Below are 12912 nucleotides of genomic sequence, written 5' to 3' on the forward strand. Positions count from 1 at the left end.
CATAGTTCAAATTAAAAGCCCCTGGAATGCAGTCATCCTCTTCAATGTAAAACTGGTTTTTTTCACAAATTGATTTGCCTGTAACTGTCGTGTGTACATGTGTTTGCTTTAGAGAAACTCCTCACCCTCGGCTTCAAGGCTGTCCATCATCTCGCCTCCTCCTACCTCACTTCCCTTCTCTCCTTCTATGGCCCACCCCGCACCCTCCGCTCCTCTGCCACTAATCTCCTCATCATGCCTCGTTCTCGCCTGTTCCACCATCGACCCCCGGCCCACATTATCCCCCGGGCCTGGAATGCCCTCCCTCTGCCCATCCGCCAAGCTAGCTCTCTTCCTCCCTTCAAGGCCCTACTGAGAGCTCACCTCTTCCAGGAGGCCTTCCCAGACTGAGCCCCTTCCTTCCTCTCCCCCTCTCCCCCCTCTCTATCCCCCCATCTTACCTCCTTCCCTTCCCCACAGCACCTATATATATGTATACAGATATATGTCTGTACATATTTGTTACTCTATTTATTTATTTATTTATTTTACTTGTACATATCTATTCTATTTATTTTATGTTGTTAGTATGTTTGGTTTTGTTCTCTGTCTCCCCCTTTTAGACTGTGAGCCCACTGTTGGGTAGGGACTGTCTCTATATGTTGCCAACTTGTACTTCCCAAGCGCTTAGTACAGTGCTCTGCACACAGTAAGTGCTCAATAAATATGATTGATTGATTGATTGATTGATTGATTGAGGCCTGGATTAAAGCAGGAAAAAGATGTAGGGACCTTTGGGGAATAATTTAAAGAAAGCTATCAAGTAATTTTACATCTGAAATCTAATGTGGCAAAGTTTATGGGGTTTTTTTAAAGTAATGTGATTTGATTTAAAAACACTTTAAATATTTTGATGAGCATCTTTGAAGAAAGCAACTTATTCCATGACAAAAATTGTTGAAAGAGAAACAATTTCAGGGGCCCGAGATGTTGGGGTCCTTGTCTCTCCCTCTAGACTGTAAGTTCATTATGGGCAGAGAATATTTCTGCTAATTATATTGTACTCTATCAAGCTCTTAGAACAGTGCTTAGAATAAGTGCTCAATAAATGTCACCGATAGACTGATTACTGCTGAACCCAATTCAGCCCAGGCTGGCAGTTACATATCCCCTTTTGCTGTTTTGGCCAGTCTCCCATCTAAATTCTTTGGAAATTCACAAGGAGACCTCTGAGTTCCTAAGTTTTTGATGAATGGCTATAATTATTCAGGAAATGCAAAGGTGGATGGAATACAGAGATTGAGGATGGGACATGGGCATTAAGGAAAACAGGGGAGTTAGCTACTGTGAGGACTTTGGAGAAAACTGCTCTTTCTCTTTCTCTTAGGTTTGTCTTTGACATTTCATGCTCTTATTTTCTCTTTGAAGCTCCAAGAAAAGAATTGGAAAACATAGCTGCACCCTCTTCTGTTCGTTCCATCAACCTCTTTGATAATCGGACCCAGAGAATTTGACCAAATGAAAATAAAATTATTAGACTTTGGCAATCTCTTTTTCCTGGGGAAATCTCTAGCCCCTAGAAGCTGACAGAGAGACACACACATTTATGAACATTCAAGGAATGGCTTTTAAATATCCGTTGGAATACAAAGAACAGACTTTTGCTTTTAAATGTACAGTGTGGAGGATTGTGTTTGAGAAAGATGGCAGAGAACTAGTTATTGTGAGGGCTTTCTGCCACCGCCACCAATAACTGAATAACACCAATAACAAGAATAACTGCGGTATTTGTTAAGTACTTTCTATGTGCCAAGCACTGTATTAAGCACTAGGATAGACGGGAAATAATCATCAGACGCAGTACCAATCCCACGTGAGGCTCAGATAGTCTTCTTGGAGGGAGAACAGGCATTGAATCCCCATTTTATAGATGAGCTTGTTATGGACAGAGAACGTTTCAGCTAGTTCTGTTGTATGTACTCTCCCAAATGCTTAATACTTACTACATTGCTTGCTATAATGTACTTTATTGATCATTTATATTTTCCAAGTGCTTAGTACAGTGCTCTGCACACAATAAGCGCTCAATAAATATGATTGAATGAATAAATGAATAAAGTTGACTGATTGAATCTTAGGTACGGAGAAGTTATGAGACTTGCCCTAGGTCACAGAGCAAGTAATTAGTGGAGTCAAAATTAAAACCCTGGTCCCTTTTGGTACTGAGGCCCAAGCTCTTTTCTCTAGGCCACGCTGCTTCTCAGAGCAGAAATTTTCTTTTCTTTTCTCTATTATTTCACACTGATAATTGGGAAACCATTCTGAATTTTTATTTGTCCAACTGCTGGATGTTCCTTGGATCAGTTCCTTGTGCATGGAGACTGGTGAGGACAGAGTCCAAGGTTAGTCTCCTCTACCACAGCCCCCAAACTGATTGTAGACTTTCTCTCAGACAAGAAGACCATCACTTTTGGGGGCTGCTTGACACAACTCTTTGCAGCTCATTTCTTCGGCTGCATGGAAATCCTGGTCCTCATTCTGATGGTCTACGACCACTACATGGCTATCTGCAAGCCTCTCCTCTACACCACCATCATGAATCAACGTTTGTGTGGGGTCCGGGTGGACTTATCCTGGATAGGTCTTTCTTGCATTCTTCTGCCCAGCTTCTCCTCACCCTGAGCCTACCATTCTATGGTCCCAATGTTATTGATCATTATTTCTGTGATGTGCAACCCCTGATGAAACTCGCCTGCTCTGGCACTCACTTGGTGAATCTGCTGTTCGTTTCCAATAGTGGGGCCATCTGTACCTCGAGTTTTGTAGGGCTTATGATATCCTACATGGTCATTCTGAACTCTCTAAGGTCTAAAGGGTCTGAAGGGAGACATAAAGCCCTGTCCACCTGTAGCTCCCACATTCTGGTGGTCACCTTATTCTTTGGTCCCTGTATATTCATATACACCTGGCCTCAGACCACCTTCTCTGTGGATAAATTCGTTTCATTCTTTTATATGATCGTTATTCCCTTGTTTAACCACTTGATCTACACTCTGAGGACAGCAAAGGTGAAAAATGTCATGGGAAAGTTATGGAGCCGAAAAGTGATTCCTGGGGAGTTATTAGGAATATTTTGAAGATGAGAAGAGGTGTATCTTGGCATATTTTACAGGGGAAGGAGCTTCAGGTAGGGAACAGAGTGAGGAATGGGTTGGAGAAGGGACCCTTTTGGTGCTTCTGCGTGTTTCTTTCCACCAGTAACTTTACCATTAAAAAGAAACTGTCTTTTAATGGATTAAAAATTAAACACAAATAATGGTTTCCTGAACTGGTAAAAAGACTATGGCTTTGAAACCTTTCCTTGGAATGGTGAATCCTAATGCAACTGATGGTTCCAAGTGAAACTCCTTTGGCTTAACGGTTGCCAGTGTTTGAATGGATTTGGAACAAATATGCCATGACAAGATGTGTTACTTGTCATGTGGGTTCTATGCTCCAATCCTCACTCCAAATGTTTTGACCCAGGAATGACCTCCTCAGACATCTTCAAAGAGACAGTTTCTGAGAGCTCTAGGCTTATCTGGACTCATCTGTGTCAGTGGGAATGGGGCCGATGTTTTCCAGGTAAAACTACCTTTCACTTTGGGCATCTGTAAGGTTGGATGTGGGTTGAGATGGATGTGAAATCATTTTCAGTAGCTCTTCTGCCTGTAAACTTTTATGATTTTGTGATGGAGGGGTTGATTCCTGGTGGAAGTCTGAATTGGGAAGTTACAATCAGATAGGATGGAGTCATTATTCAAGAATGCAACAAATGTCACTTGTCTGGTTTGCTAATGAAATTTTGATAATTAGTTTTAAAATAAAAATTTTTATTTCCGTTCATGGCTTTGAACATAGACACTGCGGGAAGGGAAGGGGTCTGATGGATTTTGAGTTGTTGGGGGTATCCAGCTGTTGTTTGCACCTGCACACCTTTTTGGGCTGGACTTTAAGGTTCCCTCAATACAGGGCTCTGACATGTCACGACTCCTCTTAAGCAGTGTTGAAAAGAACCCATAATTTTTAAGTAGAGCTTAAAATGTCCATCATCTTTTTGACACGTTTGTTTTTCTAAACATGCTTGCCATTCTCAAATCCCAATCTGCTTTCTTATATGCTAAAATCCTCCTCCTTTTTCCAATCTTGCTGTCCTGAAGAAGTTGTCAGCCATGGAATTGAGTTCAACTTTCCGGGATTTTCCTGATTTCTGAAGCTACCGAAATCATTATTTGTCACGTCTAAGACTGGATTTGTCAGGGGAAACTGCTCATTTGTATCACCATCATTACATGCTGTAATCTTGTCTTTCCACGTACTTCTTTCTCGCCTGTTTCTCCTTCATTCATTCATTCAATCGTATTTATTGAGCAATTACTCTGTGCAGAGCTCGGTACTAAGCACTTGGGAAGTACAAGTTGACAACATGTAGAGACAGTCCCTATCCAACAACGGGCTCAGAGTCTAGAAGGGGGAGACAGACAACAAAATAAAACATGTAGACAGGTGTCAAAATTGTCAGAACAAATGGAATTATATAGCTATATGCACATCATTAACAAAACAAATAGAATAGTAAATATGTACAAATAAAATAAATGGAGTAATAAATCTGTACAAATATATACAAGTGCCGTGGGGAGGGAAAGGAGGTAGGACACGGAGGGATGGGGTGGAGAGGAAAACGGGGGCTCAGTCTGGGAAGGCATCCTGGAGGAGGTGAGCTCTCAGTAAGGATTTGAAGGGAGGAAGAGAGCTAGCTTGGCGGATGTGTGGATGGAGGGCATTCCAGCATGGCTCAGTGTAAAGAGCATGGGCTTTGGAGTCAGAGGCCATGGATTCAAATCCTGGCTCCACCTCTTGTCAGCTGTGTGACTTTGGGCAAGTCACTTAACTTCTCTGCGCCTCAGTTACCTCATCTGTAAAATGGGGGTTAAAACTGTGAGCCCCCCGTGGGAAAACCTGATCACCTTGTAACCTCCCCAGCGCTTAGAACAGTGCTTTGCACATAGTAAGCGCTTAATAAATGCTATTATTATTATTATTACTATTATTATTATTATTATTATTATTATTATCATCATCATCATCATCATTATTATTCTAGGCCAGGGGAAGGATGTGGGCCAGGGATCGATGGCAGGACAGGTGAGAACGAGGCACAGTGAGGATGTTAGTAGCAGAAGAGCGGAGGGTGCAGACTGGGCTGCAGAAGGAGAGAAGGGAGGTGATAGAGGAGGGAGCGAAGTGATGGAGAGCCTTGAAGCCTAGAGTGAGTAGCTTTTGCTTGATTCGTAGGTTGACAGGCAGCCACTGGGGATTTTTGAGGAGGGGAGTAACATGCTCAGAGCGTTTCTGTACAAAGATAAGCCGGGCAGCAGAGTGAAGTATCGACTGAAGTTGGGAGAGACAGGAGGATGGGAGATCAGAGAGGAGGCTGATGCAGTAATCCAGTCGGGATAGGACGGTAGATTGAACCAGCAAGGTAGTGGTTTGGATGGAGAGGAAAGGGCAGATCTTGGGGAGACTTCTGTTTCTCCTTAGTTAACACGGATTTTAAAAAAATATAGTATTTGTGATGTGGTTACTACCTGCCAGACACTGTACTAAGCGCTGGGGTAGATACAAGATAGTTGAATTGGACATAGTCCCTGTTCCACATAGGGCTCACACTCTTAATCCCCATTTTGCAAACGAGACAACAGAGACCCAGAGAAGTTAAATGACTTGCTCATGTTCACATAGCAGGGATTGATGGAGCCGGGATTGGAACCCAGGTCCTCTGACTCCCAGGCATGGACTCTTTCCACTAGGCCATGCTGATTCTCTTGCAGATTTGTTCCATGAGAAGAGAATTATGTCATTCAATGGATGACTACTTCTTTCCAATTCATTCTTTGCTGGGACTGAGACGTTAATAGGTGGATTCCTTGATGCTCTGGCACTATATGATCATTATAATTGTAATCTATGAGAACTACTATATTTACACTGGGCAATAGGGCAACATAAGCCAGATTCAAATTTATTTGAGAAATCCAGTTGCATTACAGTGACATTTTGTTTTTCAAATTGCTTTTCCATAGGGGGCTTGGCACACCCCCACTACCAAAATTCCTGAGTTCATCGGGGTAGTCCAGGGCCTCGCCACTCTTAAGCTAGACTCCAAGGTTCTTTTTTAAAATAGTACTTGTTAAGTCCTTGCTATGTGCCAGGAACTGTACTAAGAGCTGGGGTAGATACCAGCTAATCAGGTTGGACCCAGTTCATGTCCTACATGGGGCTCACAGTCTTAATCCCCATTTTACAGCTGAGATAACTAAGACATAGAAAAGTTAAGCAACTTGACCAAAGTCGCACAGCAGACAACTGGTGGAGCCAGCATTAGGAGCCAGGTCTTTTTGACTTCCAGACCCAAGCTCTTTCCACTAGACCATGCTTGTTGTTCTACTCTCCCTCCCTGCCCCTGGGAATTATTTCTGCCTTTTCAAAATAGAGAATATTGGAAAGACTGTGGCATTTGGGACTGGGTGGTGTAGAGAGGAGTGGTGAGATGATGAGGCATGAAAAGTAATCTTTTACTGCTCGTCCTGGTTTTACATTTTTTTTCCATGTCTTTCAATCAATCAATTAATGATATTTATTGAATGCTTCCTGTATGCAGAGCATTGTACTAACCACTTGGGAAAGTACAATGCAACAGCTTTGGTAAGACACAATTCTTGCCCACAAGATTCACTGTCTACAGGGGGAGACAAACACTAAAATACCTTTCCTCTCTTGCTTAGATTCTGAGTCTTTTAGGGGCAGAGTAAGAGTCTAAATTATCTATGTCCTCCTCCTGGAGCTTAATATTATAATTCATACATTTCTAGGTGCCCCATCCAATTTTTTTAATGGTATTTGTTAAGTGCTTACTATATGCACTTACTCTTTCCACTAAGCCACGAAGCAGCGTGGTTCAGTGGAAAAAGCCTGGGCTTGGGAGTCAGGGGTCATGGATTCTAATCCCAGCTCCTCCACCTGTCTGCTGTGTGACCTTTGGCAAGTCACGTAACTCTGAGCTTCAGTTCCCTCATCTGTAAAATGGTGATGAAGACTGTGAGCCCCACATGGGATAACCTGATCAGCTTGTATCCCCTCAGCGCTTAGAACAGTGCTTCACACATAGTAAGAACTCAACAAATGCCATTATTATTATTATTGTTATTATCATTATTATTTTTATTATATGCCAGACACTGTACTAAGCGTTGGGGTAGATATAAGATAAACAGGTTAGACACAGTCCCAGTCAAACATGGGGCTCGCAGTCTTAATCCCCCCTTTGCCCTACTGAGAGCTCATCTCCTCCAGGAGGCCTTCCCAGACTGAGCCCCTTCTTTCCTCTCCCCCTCCTCTCCCTCCCCATCCCCCCGCCCTACCTCTTTCCCCTCCTCACACCTGTATGTATGTTTGTACATATTTATTACTCTCTTTACTTTACTTGTACATATTTACTATTCTATTTATTTTATTTTGTTAATATGTTTTGTTTTGTTTGTCTTTCTCCCCCTTCTAGACTGTGAGCCTGCTGTTGGGTAGGGACCGTCTCTATATGTTGCCAACTTGTTCTTCCTAAGCGCTTAGTACAGTGCTCTGCACACAGTAAGCACTCAATAAATACGATTGAATGAATGAATGAATTAATTGTTATTGATTATTGAATGGTTTGTGAAAAATCACAATCTCTTTTGAGAAGTGAGGGGAGTTTAGTAAATTTGAATTTGAATTTTTCAGGTAGCACTTTACCAAAATAAATTGGTGTTTTCAGGTCATAGATGAATCCTCTTGAAATATTCGGATAAGTCTACACAGTTATCCAGATAATTCAGATAGAAATCCCCTAAACCTAACTTTTGTCTGAATTGCTCAGGTACATTGATAGAAAAGTGGATTACTTTGTTTTGAACTGCCTGAAATCACCAAGTAACTGTTGTCTACTTCACCTTGGGTTTGGTAAAGTGATTAAATCAGTAACCCAAACTTCGTTTTGGAGGAAAATCAGGACATTTAGGCCTGGATTTTTCTGGGAAGTCATCTGAATAATTACTCTATTTGTAGAACGATGCATTGTTGATGGGACTTAAGTAATGGTCCATTGTAAAACTCATCGACAATGTCAAAAACTGAAATTCAGTTTCTGGTAAACCAAATCAATGAAAATTCCTACAAAAACATTTTTTTTGAGAGATCACTAGATCATTCTGAACTACAATCCTTTTTCTGAAGCAGGCTCAAGCTCTGTCCACCTGTGCTGATTGAAGTTCTGACTGTGTTGCGTTCAGATGTCTGGGGCTATGTCTGGATCAGTAATCTCTAAGTAGAACAGCAACCTGGAAAGATCATGAGCCTATGAGTCAGAGGACCTGGGTTCTATTCCCATGTGACATTGGATGTCACTTCACTTCCCTGTGCCTCAGTTACCTCATCTGTAAAATGGGGATTAAGTCTGTGATCCTATATGGGACAGGGACTGTGTCCACCTGATCAAACTGTATCTACCCCAGGGCTTAGAACAGTGCCTGACTTACAATACAAGGTTAACAAATACCATAAAATAAACAAAAACAAAACAAAAAGTGTCTCGATCTGAAGCAACAGAACTCTCCCCAAATCAGTTTCCACCTCTAAACCTGGGATTTTGTAAAACTAATCCCCGTATGATGGAGGCAGATGTAGCCAGCATCAAAGTGGGATGTAGTCTAGAGTCATTCATTCATTTAATCTTATTTATTGAGCACTTACCATGTGCAAAGCACTGCACCAAGCACTAGGGAAGTACAAATTGGAAACATGTAGAGATGGTCCCTACCCAACAACAGGCTCATGGTCTAGAAGGGGGAGACAGAAAACAAAACAAAACAAATAGACAGGTGTCAATACCATCAGAATAAATAGAATTATAGCTATATACACATCATCAATAAAATAAATAGAGTAATAAATATGTACAAATATGCACAAGTGCTGTGGGGAGGGGAAGGGGGTAGGGTAGAGGGAGGGAGGGTGGCGATGAGGAGGGGAGGAGGAGGAGGAGAGGAAAAAAGGGATGGCTCAGTCGGGAAGGCCTCCTGGAGAAGGTGAGCTCTCAGTAGGGCTTTGAAGGGAGGAAGAGAGCTAGTTTGTTGGATGTGTGAAGGGAGGGCATTCCAGGCCAGAGCCAGGACGCGGGCCAGAAGTTGACAGTGGGACAGGCGAGGATGAGGTACAGTGAGGAGGTTAACGGCAAAGGAGTGGAGTGTGCAGGCTGGGCTGTAGAAGGAGAGAAGGGAGGTGAGGTAGGAAGGGGCGAGGTGATGGAGAGCTTTGAAGCCAAGAGTGAGGAGGGGTTTTTTTGCTTACAGAGTCCCTCAGAATCATAAAATTGTTCTTTAAAATGACTTAATTTTACTATTATTTTTGTGATATTTATTAAGCACTTTTTCTGGGCTATGTATTGAACTAAGCACAGGCATAGATACAAGCTCAGATTTAGTCCCTGCCTCAGGATCCAAATCCAGGAGTCCAGGGAACATCAAAACTAAGTGTGATTTTGGTGAAGGAACACATTCATCTCTTCAGGAAAGATCTAATCAGATGGAATCTATGTGAATATAGGTTATCTGTGTCCTATCATAGATGACCTCCGATCAAACAGTGGTATTTATTGAGTGCCCACCCATGCAGAGCACTGTACTAAGCACTTGGGTGAGAGTACAACAGAGTTGATAGACACATCCCACACCACCAGGAATTTAGATGGAGAAGTGGAAATTAAAGTAAATTATGGTTCTGTACCTAAGTGCTGGTGGAGCTAGATGGTAGGTGAATAAAAAGTACAAATCCAAGTGTGAAGGTGACATAGAAGGGAGAGAGAGTAGAGGAAGTGAGGGATTTGTTGGGGAAGATCAGAATTTTTTTCTACCCTCCCAGGGTGATTATGTGACTGCATATTTTCAAGTGTTACAAATTCCTTCCTTACTTCCTTCTTTCCCTCACTCTCTCCTTCATTCCCTCCCGTCCTCCCTTCCTTCCTTCCCTCCCTTCTTCCTTCTTTCAATTGTATTTATTGAGAGCTTAATCTATGCATTACACTGTACTAAATGCTTGGGAGAGAACAATATAACAATAAACAGTCATATCCCGTGCCCACAATTATCTTATTGCTCTTAAATTGACTTTTTCAAACTGGATTTCTTGTCCCACAAGTCTTACATATGCAAAATCGGGCATAGGGTATCTCACCTCAACCCCTAGACTAATCCTTCTGAGTGTCAAGCTTCTAGAGTATGGTCCTAATCAAGAAACATGAAATTCTCAGAGGGTGGACCTTCTTTTTCTGTGTTCTATGCAAGAGGAGAAATTTCTGGTCAAGAGCAAATTTTGAAGCGTTTGGGGTTTCCTAAACTCCTTTAAATTGGAGGTAATGATCACTGATGACCAGATTTGTGTCATGTTGATTATTGCCCTGACCTGTTGATGATTTATCTTGGTTACTGCTTGGATAGCTGGTGACTTTATGTCAGGCGATCAGGCATGTTAACGCTCAGTAATTAGGTTCTTTTTGCTTTGTGACAGTTTGCAGCCAGAATCTCTTCTTCATTTTGAAAAATATGTATGAAGCTGCAAAATATCTTTCCTTCTCTTAAAGCTCCTAGTTCTCAAACACTAAAATAAAATGGGAGTGATATAAATTGAAGGGTATTTATTAGGGAAGAAGAAAACAATTATTTTGCATCTATTTAATCATGCATTTTAGGCTTGTGAAGTTGGCAGGGAATAAGCTTAATTTTTCATTTCCTAAAAATTTCAGTCTTAAAAGAATACGAAGGAGGAGGGAGGATTATTTACTATTATTATTATTATTATTATTATTATTATTATTATTATTATTTTAAACAAGTAAATTTCTTTCAACCTAAACCAAGATTAATGGCTTGTTTGGGAAACATTTCTAACTGGGGGATTGGGATTATTTTCAGATCAAATTCTCCAGTTTCATAACACTTTACATCATTCACTTTAAATATGTCTGTGGTGACGGGATAACAGAGGGGATATTTTCCCCAAAGATGCTGTTATAGCTTAGATTATCAGAGTGAGGGGCAAGTATATAACTACAGTTTTTGCTTCTTTCTGAGATCAGGGGGGAAAGGTTCTCAGAATATCATTCGGCAATTGCTGAGATAATTTTCTTTTCTAGCTTTCCAAAGAACCCCGAAAGAGCTCAGAAAGGAACAGTAGAAAATCTGAAAACCCATTCCCTGAAGCAAGGTTTTCTAGTGAGATCTTCAAAGAACTACCTTTGTTAAAATGGGGACTTTAAAAAAATGCATTTATAGGTTTTGAAAATGATCTCTATAGTTTAGTATGAGGCAGTAGAGGGAGGCAAAGAATACAAGAACCAAAGACACAATCAATCAATCGATGGTTTTCACTGAGCACTTACTATTTGCAGAGCACTGTGCTATATGTTTGGGAAAGTACAGTACAACAGAATAGTGGATACGCTCCCTGCTCATTTCTTTGCAGCTGAATGCAGTTCATCACAAGGTCTGTTGGTGTATGTTTGAAATAATGAAAATGGCTGTTGAGGTCCTAGAAATACATTCTCCACTTACAACCTTAAAATTTATATAGAGGGAAAAAAATGGAACGATCAAATCCAGGCTTGATTTTCTGTTGGGAACCTACTGGGAACCTTTTAAAACTGGAATTATGAGTCATGGAGAAGCTGATGTTTGCCTCAGCCACTGTTTCCAATAACTATTCCCACCTCCATCCCTTCCACCACACCTAGAAAGTCATTAGGACATTTTAGGTCCAATAGAATGTGTTTTACACCATTGTTGTGAAACAGAGATACTTTTATGGGCGGTACACCAAACACTGAAATAAGGCCTGCTTTGCTGTAGTGTGTAGTGAACTGAATTACACTCTTACCAAGCAGGGGTCTATAAACAATATATTTCTTTGGGTTTAGGTGATGGAATATATTGTAGTAGAAGCAGCATAGCTCAGTGGAAAGAGCACGGGTTTGGAGTCAGAGGTCATGGTTTCAAATCCCGGCTCCACCAGCTGTCAGCTGTGTGACTTTGGGCAAGTCATTTCACTTCTCTGGGCCTCAGATATCTCATCTGTAAAATGGGGATGAAGACTTTGAGCTCCCCGTAGGACAACCTGATCACCTTGTAACCTCCCCAGTGCTTAGAACAGTGCTTCGCATGTAGTAAGTGCTTAATAAATGCCATCATCATTATTATTATTAGTAGTAGTAGTAGTCTTCACAAAGCAACTTTTTTCTCTTCTAACTCTCAGTGCATTGATTTACTTCAATCACTTTTTAACAGGGATCAACTCTGTCCTAGATTGTTTAGGAGACTGCAAACTGATCGGAAAGTAATATGGGGCTAAACTCACAGTAGCATGGCCTAGGGGAATGAGCTTGGGCCTGGGAGTCAGAGGTTCTGGGTTCTAATTCCTGTTGGGTGGCTTGCTTCTGTGTGAATTTAGGCAAGCCATTTAATTTGTCTGTGCCTCAGGTTCCTCAACTGTGAAATGGGAATGAAATGGGAATGAAATACTTGTTCTCCCTCCTCCTTAGACTGGAAGCCCATGTAGGACAGGGACCATGTCCAACCTGATTAACCTCTGTCTACTCTAGTGTTTAGAACAGTGCTTGGCACATAGTAAGTACTTAACAAATACCATTGTTGTAATTATTATTATTATTATTGCTATTTTAATGAGGCATGATTTGCACCAGCCAAAAGTAGCAATACAAAAAGAGAGATCTGTTTGAATCGATCTAGATGTCTAAGATGTGCTTCAAGTTGCTTTGCCAGAGAATCATGGCATGATAACCAACAATGG

The 12912-nt window shown here is 41.3% G+C and overlaps 1 pseudogene; it reads left to right on the forward strand.

Moving 5' to 3' along the window:
* Window positions 1–2496: 2496 nt before the first annotated feature.
* LOC119922158 lies at window positions 2497–3116 on the forward strand (annotated as a pseudogene).
* The last annotated feature ends 9796 nt before the right edge of the window (window positions 3117–12912 follow it).

The sequence above is a fragment of the Tachyglossus aculeatus genome, unplaced genomic scaffold (assembly GCF_015852505.1).
Source record: "Tachyglossus aculeatus isolate mTacAcu1 unplaced genomic scaffold, mTacAcu1.pri SUPER_6_unloc_5, whole genome shotgun sequence".
Classification (NCBI taxonomy): domain Eukaryota; kingdom Metazoa; phylum Chordata; class Mammalia; order Monotremata; family Tachyglossidae; genus Tachyglossus; species Tachyglossus aculeatus.